Here is a 21,897-nt window from a genome sequence, read left to right as displayed (position 1 = left end):
AATTATAAAAATCAAGTGGATATTAAATTCAGCATTATTTTAAAGCCGAAACTACACGAAACTTTTTTAGTTTCTGGATTCGACTTTGAAATAATGTTGAATTTAATATTTACTTGATTATTATAATAAAATTTTAGTTTTTGTTCCAAATAGAATAACAGATGGCACCACATACACAGCATAAGGAAGAATAAGCTGAATGAAGTATTTTAATTAAATATTTTATTCTGCATACAATAACATCTTGGAATAGCAATATGATTGGTAACTATTACAAAATGTCCGAATGAAGTGATGATTCACATGATTATCATAATTTTCATTCACTGCTAAAAATAATGATAAAGAAGTAAGAAGTTGCAAGTTAAGTTCAAATAGCTTGATAAGAGAAACTCGCACGCTGGGAGTCGTGGCTGTCTCTTGTAATCCAGCTACTAGGAGGCTTGGGCTGGTGGATGGTTTGAGAACTGGAGTTCTGTTTCGCAACGTTCCTACGTCGATCGGATGTTCGCACCAAGCACGACGTCAATATGGTGACGCCGAGGGAAGTCAGAGGGAGCTCAGAGATCGAGGTATCTCAGGAGCTCGAGGCAACTCAGAGCTCCCTCAGAGAAATATCGCTCTGAGCTCCCTGAAGTCCCTCGGAGTCGAGCAGGCAAAAACTTCCGTGCCGTGTAGTAGTGGGATCGCGTCTGTGAATAGGCGTTGAGGAATAGCCAAGACAACATAACCAAACCCAGTTCCTTTTATGGTTAGTAAAATTTCAACGAAATTTTTTTTTCGCCTTTTTTTATTTTTATTTTAATTTTTAACGCATCTGAGTTTAATGAGTTCAATATTAATGCATTTCAGATTATTAAAATCATCTTATACTTTTCATTTTCGGTAATAGATGGCGCCAATTCCATTCAGCGGTAGAAGAAAAAGCTGTAGCAATACGATTAAGATTGAACATCTAAAAAGATATCCTTCATTAACAGATACTTATAGCACAACATACGGTATTTAAAAGAATAAATCGGGTATTTCCTGAATAGCTTACTTTTTAGTATATCAAAAGCTTACTAGTAAGCATCTTGAAATCTGACTATAAGAACAAAAATTCACACATACACATTTTATCAGAATGTAGAGAGTTGAAAGATTTTTAGAATTCAAGGTCAAAGAAGCTCCCTGGAAGTCACCCTATTGTGATGTCTGCACTAAGCACCGCTGTGCTTAGTGCAGACATCCGATCGACATAGTGTAGTTGGGAAACAAAGACTCCAGTTCTCAAATGATCCACCATTCCAAGCCTGCACACAGCTGGTTTACAAGGCAATTTCTGAAATGCCAAAGAGTTCTTGCGCTAATGTCATCATCACAACGAACAGTAATATGACACTTCCTTGTCGTAGTCCATTAGTAAATGCAAACCAATCCGAAGTACCAAATATAGCTTCATTCACGCAGCTGTTATATTTAACATGCATATTCTTGATCACAACTATCGCTCCTTTCCTATGTCAATATTTTACGAATTGTCCTAGACCTTTCACGTTGAATTAAATCAAGAAATGCCAAAAATAAAATCAACAGTTGATCTGCCCTTCTCTTAGACTTTACTGTATTTTTTCATCATTTTTGCTGCCATTATCCTTTCATAGATCTTTGCACAGTGGCACAATAATGTTTTTCTTCTATAATGACTACATTCCCTTCATGAGCCTCCTTTTATATGTTGGAACACATATTTAAATAAACATATTAAATTAATACCCATATTCATTTAATATATTTATTCATTAATAAATTAATTAAGTCAATTATCTGAAAATAATTAAAATAAAATATGAACAAATTAAAAGCAATCTAATAAAATGAATGAGTAGAAAATAATCAAATAAATATAAATATGAAATAATAAGAATAAAATCTGTAAGTTAAAAATTCTTAGAAAAAAAAATTGAAGACTTAAAATTTTTTGCCATGCTTGGTCGGTATTATTACAACGACAACGTTCATTCTGCACAACTAATATATTCATGTTAGATAGAGCTGGCACAATGTCAAGAACATTGCACATAAGGGAGAGAGACTTCAACACGTACTGCATTCGCATAACAATATCAACGCATTTCAAAAAAATGAAAAAGTCCAACGCTTTGCATCTTAGCTGATAGATGGCGCCACTTGCATTCCGTGATCGAATGAATATTACCACCCAGTGACTAACACTAATTAACGCAAATAAAAAATAATAAATAAATAAATGAAGCATTACCTTGATTACCTTCATGAGCCTGTGTTTCACTCAGGATTTCTCCATGAGTGCAGGTCACAAAGAAGCCTCCAACGATCTCGATCTTGAGCCCCTCTCTTCTATGTTATACCCATAGATTTCACTAGTGGATCTTCCCATCTTGTAGGTGGTCTTCCTGCTTTTTTTCTTTATTCTTGGTTGCCAGTTGAGTATTCTGTGTCCATCTGTTATCCCTGAGTCTGGCTATGTGATCTGCCCATCTCATCTTGCTTTCACATACTGCAGTTACCACATCTTTTATGCCTGATCTCTTTCTTAGTTCCGTGTTTCTAACATGTTCCATTTTGCTGATGTTACAAATCCTGCGTTCTATTGCACGCTGAGTTATTCTGAGAGTTTCTTCTTCTTCTTTTCTTGTCATGTTCCATGTTTCTGATCCATATGTAAGTCATGGAAGTATGTCACTATTAAATAGTTTTGCCTTCGCAGAGATGTCAAGATTTGGATCAGTAAGCGTTTCTTTAAGTCTGTTGAATGATAGTCATGCGGCTTTCTTTTTGCTAGTTCTTCAGATAAATCGTTATTCATTTTTATTGTTTGTCCTAAGTAATTGTAGGAGTCAACTTGTTCTATAGGGATGTTATCAATACATAGATGACTGTCACTTGTGTAGATGTTTTTGATCCATTTTGTTTTTTCTAGATTCATTTCTAAGCCTATCTTACTGCTGTTTGTGTATATTTTTTCACCCATTTCTTCTAGGTCTTTTGGATTGTGGGACATCAGTACTAGATCGTCGGCAAACATAAGATTTGTAGTTTTTCACCATCTATTCTTATTCCTCCATTTAGGTCTATTTTTTTCAGAATGTATTCTAAAGTGCTGGTAAATAGATTTGGGGAGATCACATCGCCTTGACGGACCCCTCACTTTATATCTATATTTATAGGTCGATCAAACAGGGTTATTTGTGTGGTCTGATTTTTGTTAATTTCTTTTATCATGTGGATGTAAGTAGGGTCCACATTTATTTCCAGTAAGACACTGATGACTGCATTGTGTTCAATGGTATCAAATGCTTTTTTAAAATCAATAAAGAGGAAACATAGAGGGATTCGGTATTCTCTGCATTTTTCTGTTAGTTGTGAAATGACCTGAATATGATCTATTGTGGAGAAGCCTCTTCTGAATCCTGCCTGCCTTCTACTGGAGTTGTCTTCGATAGTGTTTTGGATTCTGTTCAGTATTACTCTGTTCATGATTTTATATATGTGAGAGAGTAGACAGATTGGACGATAGTTTTTTATGTCTCCCTTGTTCCCTTTTTTGAATAGAAGTATGGTTTTTGAGGTCTTCTTTTCCTTTGGAATCTTTCTTTCTTTAAAGTACCATGTGAATTTGGCAGCCAACGCTTCGAAAATAATTGGTCCACCTTGTTGGATTTCTTCAGCCTTAACATGATCAAGTCCTGAGGCTTTACTCATTTTCTTAAGGGCATGTTCTATTTCTTCTGGAAGTATATCTGGTATATTGCTTGAATTTGGAATGATAGGTTCTGAAACCTGGCACTTAGTTGCATAGAGATCATTATAAAAATTCTGCACAATTTCTTCTATCCTTTTTATATGTTTTTCTCCATTTTATTCCTGTAAAGCAGATGGAATTGACTGTTTAAAAATTAAGTCTTTTTATATTTTTTTCAGGCTGGTTTCTGTCTGCACTGCTTCTCTTAGTTTTTGTATCCTGAAAGCTTTGTAGTCTCCTGGAATTCTTTTCCTTAGTAACTTACAGATAATTTTGTTCTAGAAAAGTTTCTTCAGATTTCTTCAGTTCTTTTCTCTTTTTCAGTAGCTCTATAGTTTGAGGTGAGAGTCGTTCTCTTTCCTTTTGTTTCACAGGAATTTCTGATTTTTCTTGCACTCGTTGAATTTATTAATAAAGTCAATATAGTTATCATTTATGTAACAGTTCTTAATAGTCCATTCAGTCTCCTCTATGTACTTCCTGAACTTGTGGTAGTCTATTTGTTTCGGTTGTCTTTTGTGGTTTGATGTTGCCCTGATATGTTGTTCTTTTTTGTGGTCTATTCCTATAGACCACTCTGAGGAGTCTGTGGTCAGAATCTATGTCGAAGTATGTTTCGCCCGTTGTACCAATATTTTGTACCAGTCTTTTACAGTCTGTTAAAATGTAGTCAATTTCATTTTTTGTGTCTCCATTCGGTGATTGCCAAGTCCATCTTTTTCCTGGGCATTTGTTGAAAAAAGTGTTCATGATAAAGGGTTATTCAGCTGCAGCAAATTCAACTAATCTCTCTCCTCTTCTATTTCTTTCTCCCAGGCCATGTGGTCCTATAAACTTTTCGTTTTCTTTGCCACATCCTATTTTGGCATTAAAGTCACTACCAACGAATGTGTGTGTGTTGACTTGTAATTTAATGCCTGTTCAAGATTCATGTAAAAATTTTCTATTTCTTGATTATCAGCTACAGATGTTGGAGCATAGCAGGATATTAATTTTATTGTTATATTGTTCTCTATTCCAATTAAGGGTATACCTATTCTTTCAGATATGATGTTATAAGAAAGGATCGACGACTTGGTGAGTTTAGATTTAACAATGAAGCCCACTCCGCCTTGTTTGCCATTGTTTGAGGATGCTCCGAGGAGTATCTGTGAGAAATCGTACCATCTTGCTGTCAGTTCTTTCAATCTTTTTGTTTCATTCACTGCAGGATATCCAAGTTGATATTAGTTAGTTCTTTGATTAATGAATCTATTCTGTAGTCTCTTGCCAAAGTTCGAGTATTGAGGGTACCGATTGCCATTTTCATAGATTTAAGAGGCGGCCTGTTTTCATCTACGAGATTCTCAGCACCCCTGGTCTCACTTGGTGCCTTACCGCCGCTGTAGAAAGGTGAGAGTGGGCCGCGCAGGACTTGGGACCGTTTCTGTTGTTGTAATGGCATCTTTGCTGTGGTCGCATATACACTTCTCCTGACCAGGGTTCTGAAGTGTTTGCCAGAGCTCTGTTAGTGGTGTTGGGTCCAGGTCCGATAATGGTTAGGATTCCTAACACCCCAAGGTGCACCACGGGGAGATAGAGTTGGACTTTGCACCCCCATACAGAATAATAAACTGTTAGTTTTCACAATAAAAGTGCAAGGAATGGCGGCGTGACTTAAGAGAAGTAAAAAAAATATATTAAAGCAAACCTGCTAGTTCTAATACAGCTGTTGGTGTAAGCAGAGTAAAAGCTTTGCTTGAATATTTGTTATGTAATTCTGAACAAAATTTAAAGGATATTTTATATGATTTAGAGCAATTCCATTCAATCCAAAATAATAATCCAAACTAGCTACGCAAGTTCAAATAGCTAAATAGAAAAGGGGGACAATCAGGACAACATAACCAGACCCAGATATTTTACGCTGTTTCTTTGTTAAGAACGTTTTTTTTTTTGGCTTTTTTTGTGGCTTTTTTAACGCATTATGAAATGAGTTCATGAAAATATTAACACATTTGAGAAAAGGGAAGTCATCTCATAGTTTGCATTTTCACTAATAGATAGCGCCACTTCCATTCAGTGGTAGAATGAAAAATTCAGGCGACACTAGGATTAAGAATTAGGTCTAAATAATCGGCGGCTTTGTCAATTACGAGTCGTGATTGTGCATACACATCGAATTCTGCATGCAGGTTAGAAACAAAAGCTACCTTCAGCATAAATGTTGAGGACACTTCTTTTCTGAATGGACCACTATGTTGTTTTTTAATTGTAGCATATTTTAGAGTTTCACTACCAATGTTTTTGATGTCTTTGGAACCTTGTTAGTATCGAATAAGCAGAAAAAATCCCCAATCCTAACAGCCGTTAATCTCGTTTCAAAAAGTATTGGAAGCATAATACTTTCAATACTGCATGACACAAAAAAAACGTAAACTCATTTCGGAACTAAGGGTTACGAATCATCCCTCCCACCTCCACATTAAGCCTTTGATAAACACTGAGATTTTGAGAATTTCTGTTTATTTCCCTCCCACCCAGTGGTGTAGCTAGAGCTTTTGCCGCCCGGGGAGATCCCTGAGTTTGCCGCCCCTCTGAAAACACACAAAAATACTACAAAAAGTCGTCAAAACGACGTGTAGGGAAATAAATTAAAACACTGTGTTTATTTTTGAAGTAAAACTTTAATTTCAACATTCTAAAATGTTATTTTTCTTGCTTTTCTGTTAGCAAAATCGTCGATGACCTTGCGAGGTCTATTTCATAGTAATGTAGGTAATTCTTAAACAATTTTATTCAGAAAAACTCCTCTCACAACTAGCAACACTTACAGCAATTGTGAGGAAAATTTGCAGTAGTATTACAATGTTTGGAACTGAGTTCTCGAGAGTGTATCTTAGAATTAACTGCAAAAGTTCAAAAAGAATCAAAGTGCCTCCAGGGGCGGACCGCTCCCTCCGCCCTTCCCTAGCTACGCCTCTGTTCCCACCCCATCAGAATTTCGTTGAGCCCACCTGCAGTCTTGGGTTTCCGAATTCTTGGATTTTCATGGGATGTAGTTCGACCACTCGATAACAACATTTGGAATATTTAATTTACGCTCAGCATTTAAGTTTTGAAGCTGTTTCCAATTAGATTACAAGAATTTGTGATGATTTAAGTAATAATAATAATAGCAGTAATCTTTTTTTAAAGTAAATTCCACGAAAATCTTTTTTTCGTGGCTTTACTGTCATTTTATACTAATCACGTCATTCCAATTGAATTATTGTAACCAGAGTGAAATGTTTGAAATATTTTTGAGGGTTCTCTTAAGCTATGATATTCTTTGTATTTTTATTCAGATAAATAATAATTTTATTAGCCTGCGTGGATAGTTTATTTCTTAATTTGGTTTTTATTTGCATTTCCTTTTTGGTGCAATTTCCTTGGCTTTGTGCCAAGTTTTGTCTAACATGGATACATTGCTTTGCAATAATGGTCTCAAATAATAAACATTGTAATAAAATAAAACAAATTTTAGACGAGTTCAATAAAAATCTGCATTCGCTTGTATTATAGTACTCCACATAATGAAGCCTCTCCTATAATGTAAAAATAATAATATACATCCGGGATTTTTTCTTCTCTAAAAGACACTGAAAATTGTTATTTTGGTAATTGGGGAATTTTGTCTTGAATTTTTTTTTTTTTTTAACATTTTTATTTTTATTCTTATTATTCCATTTTAATTATTATTTCATATTTATATTCATTTATTTTATTATAATGTTTTAGATATTCTGATTACTGGTTGTAATCAGATAATCCTTTTCGAAATATAGGTAAGGATACGTTTTCTTTATTTCAAAACTTATTTAATGATATCAGTTATTAACTAATCTATTTATTAATTAAAGTTTCCAGGAAGTTCAGAAGAAAGTGCAAGTTCAGATATAGAATCACATGGATTTTATTTTCGCTTTCATTAATGACTTCGTAAAAAAGGCAGCATGAACTTAATCCGAAAATTTTTTAATGCCAGGACGTTGAACATATGGACACTTACGAACAAAGATAAAGAATTGGTGGATGTCAAGAAATAGTGTCGTTTTTATCATTAGTAAAGAAGTAAATGACAAACAATTAGGGATAATATCACGAGGGTTGTATTTGAATGTCATAAAAAAAAAAACAAATCTCACTTATCGAGATATATGCATAACGACGACAACAAGGGTTAGTTAAGAAGAGAAAGTAGTTCATCTGGAGAGCAGTTGGAGGGCAGTATTCATAAATAGGAATGTGATCATCTTAGGAGATAATGGACATCTTTGAAAAGAAAGAACAGTAGTAAAAAATGTCTCTGATCAATTCTAAGGCGAATAGGTTAATGACAGATAGAGAGTGTAGATGTAGTGGGAAAGTTTCATTATGTAATAGTAGGAATGGTAGGAGAGGCCTGCTTAGAAAAAGAAGTGGAAGCAGAAAAGGAAAAGAAACACACAGATAAAAATAAAACCAAAAAAAAATATAGCTTTTTTCGGAATTTAATAAAGACTATATCAAATAATGATAGCATTATTTGTAATCAGACAAAGAGCTATGCAATAATAATCATTAAAGAGAGAAAGATAAAACCTGATTTTTATCTTTGATAAGTGAGATAAAAAAAGATGTTAATGGGAACAAGAAAATGCTACAGAGATTAAAAGATTAGAAGAAGAAGCAGTAAGGAACGAAGTAGATAGAAATCTTGAGGGAGTAGGATGATACGACACCATTATTTGAGAGATCTATTAAACTGAGATGAAAGCTATAGTGAAGAAAACTGGGATGAAGATAGACATGAAAAGAGACAATAGTGAAGTAGGTCTGGTAGGGATTGAAGAAGCAATAAAGAAGCTAAAAAATGGAACATTTTCTGCGATGGCTAATTTGCCTGTTGAATTGAAACTTCTTGTAATTCAGAATTGAAATGGTTGTGCGACATCTGGAGAAAGAAGAGGCCACCTGATGAGTGAAGCAACAGAATTGTTATTGTTCCAGTATATAAAGGATGCTCACGATGGGAGTGGTGGTAACTATGCAGGAAAACATTATTGTTCACTGTGCAAAGATCTATGAAAGGATAATGGCAACAAGAATGACGGATTAAATAGAGCAAAGGCTAAGAAAAGAGCAGTTTGGTTTTAGAAAAGGGCGAGCAACAAATTGATTTGCTTTTTTTTGCTGTATGTAAGAGAAATGATGGTGAGAGACTGGAAATTTGGCGGGGAAAGCAATTTATTACATTTCTGGATTTGGAAAAGCCTTTGATTCAATTCAACGAGGGAAAAGTGTGGGAAATTTGGAAAAGAAAGATAGAAGAATAGAGGAAATATTTACGATCAAGAATTGCATGTTACTTTGGTACTTCGGAGCGGTTTACACAAAAATGTAATGCTAAAAGAGGTGTGTTATCCCCGTTGCTATTTATTGTGTTAGATATGACTAATAACCAGAAATGAGAACCAGCAGATGTTTATTCAGATAATGTCGTGATTCTAACACTTTAAGAAGTATAGAACAAAGTGGACAAACGAAACAGTGGGACTCAGAGCTATGAGTTACATATTAATAGCAAGAAAAGTGACAACATGGTTTTAAATAGTAAAGAGAATGTACAAATTAAACGTGTTCAGTAGCGAAAAAGTCCAGATATTTGAGGAGTATTATTTCCTAGTGATGGAAATTCAGATAAGAGGATATCGAGGAATTTTAGTGGACCCAAGATTTTTTTTTTGACACTGTAAATAGTCTGCTTTAGACAGTATGATCCCTTAGGAATGTGCAAGTTTTTTTGTTTTTTTTTAAGATTTTACTTTTTTTCCCATTTTGCCTTATGCAGAAGAGACATAGGCTAACAAAAAAAACAAACAAACATAAGTATAGTATAATACAATAATGGAAATGAAAGTTATGTTACGGAAATGGAAGAACAGTTTTGGTAAAATAAAGGATAAGAAATGTGGAGATCAGGAATGTTCTGCGACTAAAAATTGAAGGATTGCTTCTGAACTCTCGCTTGGAGTGTTTGAACGTACAATGAAAATGAATTTAGAAAGAATACCGAACAAAAATAAAATATATGAAATTAAAACTCAGGTTAAAATCCAAGATGTAAACCACCGAAAGGATGGAGATACAAGATGAGAGAACATTTACGAGAAAAAAGAAATGTGAGTATCTCATCTCAGAAATGATGTGTATCGTTAACTTTAGTTCTCCATTCAGTGTCATTTCGAAAACTTGGTTTCATTTTGGGAATCTAAGAAGCTTCCTGTTTAGGACGAACAAATTCAGACTGAATTTAAGAAAAAAAATGTCGTTGCTACGCTGACGAGTTCTTCACACACACACGCAACAAGCCTTTGGTAAACACTGAGATTTTGAGAATTTTTGTTTGCTCCCCCTCCCCCCCCCCACCACCACATATTCACACATTCGGTCGCAGAACAGTTGTGTGCTTTAATTTATTATTTAATTTATGTTTATATATATTTTTTTCTTCTGTTTGTCAACTCAACGCTACTGTTGGTTTCTGTTGAGATAATTTAATTAAACAGCGTGATTTTTTTTTAATATTCAGTTACTTCTTTTATTCTATATTCTCATTTGAAATACTGTGTACTGATTTAAGTAGTAGTAGTAGTAGTAATATTATTCTTATTTTCTAAATGCCACTTGTCTCCTGTGCATTTTCAGTGCGTTACTGACGTGTACTGTCAAGGATTTATTGGTTTCCATGAGACTGATGTGGAAACGGAATTCTTTTTCTTTAACTTCTTTTATGATACTTAATAATTTGTTTTTATTGTGCTAGTTTTCACAGAAGCCCTGATATACTCCCAATTTTGAATACCGTGTCTTATGTACTATGAGCATCTGTTAAATATAGGAATCCCAGATACATTGGGAAAAAATACGGGACACTTATGACTGAGGGTGAGTTTAGTATGCGCATCCATCACATATGCCAGTCTTACAAATTTGGAAGCACCATGGTTTGAAGCGTCAATCAGGATAGATAGATAGATAGATATAATTAGCTTTCTCCATTTCCAGTTTGAATTGCTTGATTGCAAATGGAGCCAAAACATTTTCAATTAACGCTTGTGTTTTTGTTTGTCCACACGTAGATTTTCTATCATATAACTTTCGTATTATTTTAGATGCACAATCCATTGATCGAAAACTCTGGTTGTGAAAACACGTGTGATACGCGAAAGTTGCTTCTTCTACAGCAAGATTCTTGTCCACTTCCCCCCATCTCTTTCTTGGTAAAGAAATCACTGACTTTTGCACTTGTACTAGCTCGAGATGCAGATTTATATCTTTTCATAGCAAAGAGCTGGGTAATGTCGGACTCTCCGCCATGCTCGACGCTAAATAAGCCACACAAACCATACACTCCACTTTATCTGTCTCGCCCAATTTAGTAGAATTTTTTTTAAAAAAACGGAAATTGATTTTTTAAAGCATCTGTATAATCACATTTCCTTTTCGGCATTTTCAACGTTCAACAAAGCCACAGGAGAATTGAAAACCATACATTTTGATTGCAGAGTAATTAATACTCTGCAATCACCAACTTGTTTCTCTCGGAACAAGCTTCTAAAATTGGGTGGGTCGAGCGGACCGTTCTGTGCTATTTAAAGCTGAGTCAATATCATGTCACACGCCAAAATGTCAATGCACATATGCAATGTTCTAACGAACTTATCATTGTTGCAGTGTTGCCATCACTCGCCTTGAGAAAATAACAACGCGTCTACAGTTCCTTATAATGACGGAGAGCGATGTTTGGAATAGAAATTGTAACTCATCGATTTTGTTATTCAGTCTTGAACTCTAAAATACGGGACAAAAAGCTGTCCCGAAGAGTTTTCTCGGGACAACGGGACACATTAGCCAAAAACGGAACGATCTAGTATTTTACGGGACTTCTGGGAACCCCCAGTTAAAAGTTATGGAATATCTTTATATTCATTCTCGGTCTTAGCGTAATCTAAATTTTAATTGTATCGCTGATTGGAAGTGGTGCCATCTATTAGCAAACATCGAAAGTGAAATGATTTTCTTTCTGTGACATGAGATGTCTTGTTACGTAAATACATGCTGATAAATTAAAAAAAAAAATGAAAAAAGGAAGTATGTTATTTTATCACAGAATAGGTAAAGCATAAAAAGAACTGAGTTTGGTTATGTTGTTCTGGCTATTCCTCAACGCCTATTCACAGACGCGATCCCACTACTGCACGACGCGGAAGCTTTTGCCTGCTGCGTTTCCGCCCTGGGCCGATTCGCTTCGCGTTAGACAACCTGGTGGCTCTGAGCTCCCTCGAAGTCACCATATTGACGCCGTGCTTAGTGCGGACATCCGATCAACATAGGAACGTTGGGAAACAGATCTCCAGTTCTCAAACCATCCACCAGCCCAAGCCTCCTAAGCAGCTGAATTACAGGAGACCGCCACGACTCCCGGCGTAGAAGTTTCTCTTATCACGCTATTTGAACTTAACTTGCGACTTCTTATTTCGTTATCATTATTTTTAGCAGTGAATGAAAATTGTGATAATCATATGAATCCTCATTTCATTCGGACATTCTGTAATAGTTACCAATCATAATGCTATTCCAAACTGTTATTGTAAGAAAAGTGAAATATTTACTTAAAATATTTCGATCTGTTTTCTCTTGCCCATGTGGTGCCATCTGGTATTCCATTCAGAAGTGAATGGGGATTTTAGTGAAAATTTTAGGACTTTTAAAAAGACTACTCCGCGAGTTGAGATAGTCAGAAGGCGAAGATTAGCAAATACTTCTTAGGGCTTTTTTAAATTTTTTTCCTTTAATAAAATGTTCTTTTTTTTTTCTATTATCAAATACATTGTGAAATACAAGGGATTCATGAAAATCTGTGTCCAAATTTTTCTTCTGTTAATAATAAGATATTTGCTGACTTAATTTGGTTGTATATAGATTACTATAATTTTGTTATGGTTGTGATAATTTCTTGTCAAACTGACTGACTACTGTGAATAGTTAAGATGTATTGTACCAATATCTCTACAGATGAATATGGAATGCAATGTACTTCTAATACATTTTGTTCCGTGTACATGTGATAGAAGTAGGTATATTCAACCTATCAATTACTTCTTCAGTTTGTTTTCGTTATTCAAGTATTATATGCATTATTTTCAGAGGATAATTGCAATACTGAAACGAACCATTACAAGTAAGGATAAGAACTTCGTTTTGTCTCTTTAAAATGTCTTGATACGTCACTTGGACTACTGTGCGCAGGTCTGGTGTCCTAGTTTCCATGGTGATGCTAATACAGTGGAGAGAGAGAGAGAGAGAGAGAGAGAGAGAGAGAATTAAAATGATATGGTGATTCTGGAGTACTGATTATGAAGACAGATTGACAATTTGTAGAGTGCAGACACTAGCAAACAGGAGAAAGAGGGGCGATGTCATTGAGACTTACTAAAGGGTCATACAGGATTTCACTTCAGGAAATTCTTCATATGAAAGAGTGTGGTGGATGGACGAGAAGGTATCACTGGAAGTTAAGAGCGAATACCAGTATGAAGTGGGTGATGGCTAGAGTTTTCTCTCATAGAGTGGAGCATGATTGCAATGGAATTGCCAGTGGAGGTGATGAGTGCAGGTAGCGTGAATGAATCCAAGAACAGGTATGAGAGCTGGGGTTAATAGTATGGCCTTCCTCGATGAGTTCCTGACTCCCTGGAGGTCACTCTCTTAATAATAATAATAATAATTTCTTTTTTGATATTTAACCGAAACTCATAGCATCTTTCTGTTCTTTTTTTATTTTATTTTATTTATGTAGTTATTTTTGAAGTAATCTTTACTATTGCTTAATTTCCTTCCGAATCTTCTGTTCCTGAAGTATTAGGAGTAAAAAGATAAAAGATTAAAGAGAGGATAAAATGAATGAAGGGTTGCCCAAGTTGGGTATCATTTTATCGTGTTTTTCTACTGATGTGATCTTGGGTGGTTTTTTTTTTTTTTGTTTGTTTGTTTATTTTTCCTTCAAACATTTTTCCTCTGTTGATTTTTTGACTTTGCTTTGCTTAAAAATTTCCAAAACGTTTCTGTAATCACAGGCACAATTTCTAATTAGATGGCTTTTATAATCTCGTGCAAGCAGTGAGAACTACCCAATGACCATTAATGGGTGGAAGTCATCATTTTAAAATAAATAAATAAATAAAACTCTCTCTCTCTCTCCCCCGCATTGGCGTCGTGTGCTAAAATGTGTTAGACCAAAATATAATACAATTAAATACAAATTGTTAACATCACTCCTATTCAAGGTTAGTTGTAGACGATCTCGAAGCTTGTGATGTTCACACACAGTGCGGAATACATATTGAGTAGGAGAATTGGACTGACTGTCACCAGTAAAGTTATGCATAGAGGTATTGGTCAGTGAAAGATTGTTTTTGTGTATGAGGAAGAGGAATGAACTGGCGACTAAGCCACACAATGCATATAATAGTATAACGCGGCAATTTGCTGAGGAATCTACTATGCCAGATGCTGTCAAATCTCTTAGAAACGTTAACTATAATAGTTGGTTTCTGCGGTCCTTTCGATGACACGTATCCAGAGGTGGGTTATCTAGGTGAGATCTAATTACTCTGAAGTTACGAATTCTCTAGTAATGAAGAGAGTTGACTGTTGACTACTTTCTACATTATTTTAGAGAGAGCACTGGGTTGAGAGCAATAGGTCGATAATGTGATGGCAGACATGCATAAGTTTTAGGATGGCATCTAAAACTATCATTCTAAAACTAATGATTGAGATTATTTGAGAATAAGTGGAGGTTCATTTTCATTCATATATATTTAATGTTCCATCTTGGGGACGAGGAAATCTAACAGATTTTCGTGTTTAATAAATAAATACCTGATTATTAATGGTGTTACAATTATATCTATTAAAATATATTAGAACCACAGTGGAATACTACAAATAAGCTTATAATTAAATATGTTTCGCTAGTGAATACGTATCAGCCCTAGTTAGTAAACCACGTGACTCCTTTAAACTTTCATTGTTTTTAATATAAGCTAAGGCATCATACAATTCACCCAACTGACATGTAATTGGCCTTATTGCTTCGATCCGTGATTTCCAGCGCGTATTTGAAATCTTTTTTAGTATTAAATTTGGTAAGTCATTTTTAAAGTATGTCGTCAGTCTGTTGACGTAACAAAAACAAAAGCAAATATAATGAATGTAACAGAAGTTCTACATCGATAGTTTCGTATAATTTTGAAGGAGTTTTCATTTCTTGCCATATTGGGAAATTAGACGTGTATTTGAGATTTTTCGTGGCATTACAAAGCATTGGAGCGATTTTTACTTACTGTGATCATTTTTTGATTAAAATTCCAAACTTACTTAAATCGTTTGAGTACAAAAGTACTTAAACGATTAGTACAATTAGCGCAGTCCGATCATCTACGATCCAAACGCATTTGTAATAAGCATTAAGGTAAACAATAGTCTTTTACCCGAATTGTCCTTTTTAACTAATCGATCACAAAAAATATTACCTTTGATTAATGGCTAAATATACGGATGTAAAATATTTTTATCTTGTAATAATTGTGAGTGTTCTTTATGTTGAACAGAAGTTTTCACTTCCTTTATGTTCCCTTCTGAGTCAGAAGATTCCCTTCTCTTACAGTCCATCTTCTTCTCGTGCACCCGTTATAGATGTAGATACTGATATATCTTCTTCATGTTAATATAAGTTTCCATTCCTTGTACAAGCTCTTCTGCGCCAGTTTAATTTTCACGTCTGCTTTGTGCATGTTTAGTTGATTCAGTAGATTCTATCAAAAATGGAGAAAAAAAGATTCGAAGCTTGATTGGCTAATCATTCTTTGTTTAGTTTCAAGTGCTTTTTTATTTTTATTTTATTTTTTTCAAGCTACTCTCTCTAACAAATAGAATTTAAGATTCATTTATTTCCTGTCTGTAAGCCATTTTCTTTAAAATCAGTACTTTAATAAATGATAATATTAGTATTTTAATAATAATAATAATAAAAAAAATGATTTTTTATATAATTGCTTATCATTCCAAATTAAAGCATCTGCTTCAACTTTTATATCTATTGTTCTATTCCTTTGTTATATTTATTCCATAAATGAATGAATATATTTATTCATTTATTCGTTTTTAAAGGCTTCACATTTTGTTACTCGCCAAACTTGTCGTCCCTCTGCACTATCTTAGTTGTTATTGCGTTACGAGTGTCTGATAATATCTTTTATATGTTAAATGTGAGTAGAAGCGTTCCAAATTTTAATCGTGGAAGTGGCGCTATCTATTAGCGAGAATGCAAAGCGTTAGATGATTTCTTTTTCTGAAATGTGTTGATATTTTATGTGAATACGTGTTGATGATTACCTTTAAACTATCAGAACTCCAGTCTGTATCTACACTGATACACTATGTTGCTCAAGTAAATAACGGTCGCCAACAAATAATTGAGCTCTGTTGTTGAAACTCCTACTAAGCACCAAACGAGGGAAAGTATGTGAAAAATGATATAGAACTGGAGGTGTGACGCTTACCAAATGCTATTAACTATATTTTAGATAAGTTTAATAAAAGTCTTATTTCAAAATACAGAAAAAAAAATCAGCCTAGGCGATCGTAATGCACAGGATGGAGAAAATGGAACACGATCGAAAAAAATTTGGTTTTAGTCAAATTTTTTTACTTTAAAATTTATTCAAATATTTAAATCAAAAAAATGGTTTTGTTTGCAAAGTGGCGCTTCTATTGATTTGATCTACAGAAGACGGTTTTCTTGTGCTATTTGTTGCTCCCAGAGGCAACATTGGGAGAGGAGGGGAGGAGAGGAGGAATAGCCGTTGCTGTAGCAACTAATCTTATGGTGAGAAGGATGTTGTCGTCAAGCTGAACAATAAGTACAGTCTCACTAGTTGTATTCGGACCAAAAGGGTAGAATAGAAATCACTCAGACACTCTTGGAATTATCACTCAGACACTCTTGGAATTATGATAATGATGGGTAAATCTCAAAATCAGAAAAATCACCGTACAAGTTATTAATCAGTGTCAAATTCATCCAGTTTTTCCGTTCCTTGCTGTTCTATTCAGTGGGATTCTCATATTACGTGAGAATTTGATACTTTATTTGAAAATTGCCAAATGCATTTTTTTTCCTATCGCACCCATCCAAATTAGCGTTGTATAATAGAACATTATTATAGTGAGTAGGGTAAAGATATTTTCATCATTATCATCATCAATTTCTTGATAATGTACCTTCAAAGGGTGTTCAGGTTGCTATGATAGGAGTTTAATAGTAATGATTATATTACTATTAAACTCCTATCTGCAGTTTTCCTCTAAATTAGTCCATTACTTGTGAGCATTCCAATATTGTCATATCTAACATTTCGTTCTTCTAAGGCACTTCTGACTGAATCAATCCACTTAGACCTTGGTCTTCCTCTGGGTCTTTTTCCAGATGATCTTGGCATCGAACACCTGTTTTGTGATGTACTTAGACTTAGTACAGTGGTTTGACTCGTGTATTGTGTTAAAAATTTTGTTTCTAGTGATGAAACTAAATAAGTGATGATCAGAACGACTTTCTTCTTCTTCGCATCTCCACTCAGAAATTCGTGGTTAAAAGCGTTTCTATTCATTGCGAAGATTAAGCGTTAATTAATGGTAAAATCTCAAGGGCTCACTTTAGTGAGTACGGGCATGGCAAACCCGAGGTATGATGCTGGACCATGCCTTACTTCATGTAATATACATCTGTGATATTATCTGCAGACTGGTCCTCTACCCTTCTTTCTTTGCTTCTTTCTTCTCTTCTTGCTCCTTACTCCCAATGCTATTAGAGTATTTGAGGGCTAGGGATGAATCTTTCCTATTTTTCTGTGTCACTTTATCTTATGCACTATTGTGAGGCACCAACCCTTCGGCCAGTGTGGTGCTATAAGGCCAAATACCTCCCCATGAAGATAATGCAAATGATGAATAAAATAGGAAAATTACATACTGGCTCGTCTCGCCCAGCATAAAAATGGACGCTTCCTGGACTTAGGCAGAGGGTCTAGGTCGAAAAATATGCTAGTCTCCACTAGCTACAACGAGTCCACCTACAGTGCACAATGATAGAACGATATTAGTAGGAACATATAACTGCAGATCTCTACGGGATGATGATAGATTGGAAGAACTGATGAAGGAATTGGATCATATAAAAGTGGACGTTGTGGACCTTTCAGAGATAAGAAGGAAAGAAGAAACTCTCATGCGATTAAAAGATGGACATCTACTCTACCACTGTGAATGTGACAGAAACTCAACTGGCGGTGTAGGATTCGTAATAAATAAAACAATCAAGGACAATGTCCTGTTTGTTAATAAAATAACATCAAGAATAGCTGAACTAAGTCTCTTCATAAATAAAAGATACCAACTGAAAATTATACAAGTATATGCCCCAACTACAGACCATCCAGATGAAGAGATTGAAGATTTCTATTAAACATTAGAATCCACATTAAATAATTCTAAAGAATTCTACATAATTATAATAGGTGGCTTTAATGCCAAAATTGGAAGCAGAGATGACCATCTGAACTCCATCGGTAAATTTGGATTTGAACACAGGAATGAAAGAGGAGAAAGACTTACTGAATTTGCAGAAGAAAACAACCTCTTTATTATGAACAGGTTTTTCATAATAAAGAGGTTGTTTATTATCAACCGAAAATGGACTCGGAGAAGCCCAAATGGACAAACTTACAACGAAATAGACTTTATCCTCTCCATCAGAAGATATATAATAAATAATACCGATGTGCTTAATAGATTTAACACAGGAAGTGACCGCAGTCTAGTAAGGGCAAAAGTATGGATCAACAAAAAATGGGAACGAAATAAACGCATAAGAAAAAAGTCCAATTTAGTGAATCTACAAAACCTCTACCATAATAAAAGCTGTTATAGAGAATCACTCAAAAATGAACTAAATAAGTTAAACACAGCTACTACCATCGATGATGCTAATGAAATATTAACAAAATCTATCTTGAATTGTGCACTAGAAATAGGAGGTGTAAAAAGGCACCAAAGAGAGGAAAAACTAAGACAGGAAACCTTAGATCTGATGAAGAAAAGAAGAGATATGAAAAGAGATTTGAATGACACCAATAAAATAGAATATACGGAAATTTATAAAACTATACGTAAAAGGATGAAACATGAACTTAGATCGTATAATACTACGAAAATTAAAGAAACAATAGAAAACAACAGTAATATGAAGCTCCAAAGACGAACATTATCAGTTGGAACAAAGGAAATAGCTGCTGTAAGAGGAAAAAAATGGTGAACTGATAAAAAATAGAGATGCAGTAATCAAAAGAATTCAGGAATTTTATACTGAACTCTATGAAGACAAAGACCGGGACATCCAAGAATCATCTATGGATAACTCGAGTGAGGAAACACGATGCCCTGAGATCTTACAAGGTGAAGTGGAAATAGCACTGCGGGAAATGAAGAATGGAAAGGCCCCAGGAGAAGATGGAATTATGGTAGACTTCTTAAAACTGGGAGGAAGCTCTGTTATCAAACAGCTGACTAAACTCTTTAATAAATGCCTAAAACAGAGAAAAATTCCAAAAAATTGGAACAATTCACTTCTAATATTAATTTTTAAAAAGGGCAATAAGGAAGAAATTAAAAACTACAGACCTCTAAGCCTACTCACCACCACATATAAAGTTTCACAAAAATTATAAATAATAGAATAAAATCTAAACTAGAGGGAATGCAATCCTGTGAACAAGCTAGATTTAGAAAGAATTACAATACTTTGGACCATATTCACACATTAAGACAGCTCATTGAAAAATCGATTAATACAATAAACAATAATTGAATACAATGAAGTCCACTAAAAACATTTTTAGTGGACTTCATTGAAGTGTAATGTTAGGGAGTGGATTATCATCTTTGATGAGCGGTGTAATCTCTGTGTGAGTCATTTTTAAAAATTGTTTTAAGATGCTTATTATTCAGTGATTATTATTATTCTGCTATTTAGAAAATTTTTCAGTTGTTGCGTGGTCTGAATTTTAATTGTGCCGCTGAATAGAAGAGGCGCCATCTATTAGCGACAATGGAAAGCGTGAGATGATTTTCTTTTAGTAAAATGTGTTGATATTGTTATGTAAAATAGATGTTAATGAGTTTTTAAAAAAATATTTCATTTTTAAAACAGAATAAGTTAAGTATAAAAAGAACTGGGTCTGGTTATGTTGTTCTGGCTGTTCCTCAACGCCTATTCACAGACGCGATCCCACTACTGCACGACGCGGAAGCTTTTGCCTGCTGCGTTTCCGCCCTGGGCCGATTCGCTTCTCGTTAGGCAACCCGGTGGCTCTGAGCTCCCTCGAAGTCACCATATTGACGCCGTGCTTAGTGCGGACATCCGATCGACATAGGAACGTTGTGGAACAGAACTCCAGTTCTCAAACCATCCACCAGCCCAAGCCTCCTAAGCAGCTGGATTACAAGAGACCGCCACGACTCCCGGCGTGCAAGCTTCTCTTATCACGCTATTTGAACTGAACTTGCGACTTCTCATTTCTTTATCATTATTTCTAAATTAGAAATTTAGAAATAATGATAAATTTTTCATTATTTCTAAATTACAGAAGTTGCATTATACAATAATGCACCTTCTGTAATTAAATTATATAAAAACAGTGAAAAGTTCCCAATACAAAAATGCATCCGGCTAGGCGACACCATATCTCCCAAATTATTTACAGCTGCACTAGAGGAAGTCTTTAGAAGCCTTGATTGGGAAACAAAAGGAATAAACGTAAATGGAGAAAGGCTGCATCATCTGAAATTTGCGGATGATATTGTCCTGATAGCAGATAATCTTGAAGATCTGGAAGAAAGGCTAAATCAGCTAAACGAAGCCTCCAGAGAAATCGGATTAAAATTAAATAGAGAAAAAACAAAAATAATGATGAATAAATACATAAAACCATAGAACTATCAAAGTTGAAAACCATGAAATAGAACAAGTTACTTCATATGTATATTTGGGCCAATTGTTATCCTTTGAGGAGTGCCAAAGAAAAGAGATTGAACGAAGAATTCACCTTGAATGGATAGCTTATGGGAAAATGAGCGACATATTCAGAAGTGACATCCCTATGAGTCTAAAAAGGAAAGCTTTCGATCAGTGCATACTTCCTGTCCTAACATATGGAAGAGAAACATGGACTTTAACAGAAGCCTTGAACAAAAATTTGAGAACAACACAACATCGCATGGAAAGAAGTATGCTAAAAATAACATTAAGAGATAGGAAGATAAATACCTGGATAAGATCTCAAACAGGTGTCATGGATATTGTAAAATACATTAAACAGGCTAAGTGGAGATGGGCTGGCCATATTGCCAGATGCAGTGACGGGAGATGGACTAGAAAAACAACAAAGAGACCAATGGATGGAGCAAGTCAAAGAAGAAGACCGAGAAGAGGCGGAGAGATGAACTGGAATAAATTGCAGGAGTGAGATGGATGGGAGAGGCAGAAAACCGAGTGATCTGGAAAACCATGTGGGAGACCTTCGTCCAGCAGTGAACAGAACCAGAAGGTTGAAGAAGAAGAAGAATGGTAAAATCCCCGAAGTTGCCTAATATTATCAAGTCGTATTTTATGTCACTATATCAAGTCTAGAGACATACTTACAGCGAAAGTTTTTTGATTCCGCGGTACGTAGAAGTTTCAATAAGTACCGAGTCCTTGTTACTGGACTGAGAAATTAATGGTGTCTCGAATTCGAAGTTGACTACGAGTATTGAAGTTCTCTTTTTTTCGGATTCTTTGGAAAATATTTTATAGTTCGTTGGAAAGTCACATATTTTGTTGTTAATGTTGCAAGGTTTTTGTATTAATGCTAATCCTATATATATATATATATATATATATATATATATTTGTTGTTGTTGTTGTTTATGAATTCTGTTAAGTTATTTAAAGAGCATTGAAGATTTAT

The 21,897-nt window shown here is 34.8% G+C and overlaps 2 non-coding genes and 1 pseudogene across 2 annotated transcripts; 1 reads left to right on the top strand and 2 right to left on the bottom strand.

Annotated features, from left to right (window-relative positions):
* The first annotated feature begins 399 nt into the window (after positions 1-399).
* On the top strand, positions 400-746 carry LOC150104158 (signal recognition particle RNA; annotated as a pseudogene).
* Positions 747-11,955: 11,209 nt separating this feature from the next.
* On the bottom strand, positions 11,956-12,255 carry LOC150104157 (signal recognition particle RNA). The gene has a single exon (XR_016548747.1).
* Positions 12,256-20,115: 7,860 nt separating this feature from the next.
* Positions 20,116-20,415, bottom strand: LOC150104156 (signal recognition particle RNA). Its single transcript, XR_016548745.1, has one exon.
* Between the last annotated feature and the right edge of the window lie 1,482 nt (positions 20,416-21,897).

Source organism: Typopeltis vanoorti, chromosome 8 (assembly GCF_054136105.1).
Source record: "Typopeltis vanoorti isolate ZY-2024b chromosome 8, IOZ_Tvanoo_1.0, whole genome shotgun sequence".
Lineage (NCBI taxonomy): Eukaryota > Metazoa > Arthropoda > Arachnida > Uropygi > Thelyphonidae > Typopeltis > Typopeltis vanoorti.
Note: the sequence above shows the minus strand (reverse complement) of the source record. Positions and strands in the feature narration are given on the sequence as shown.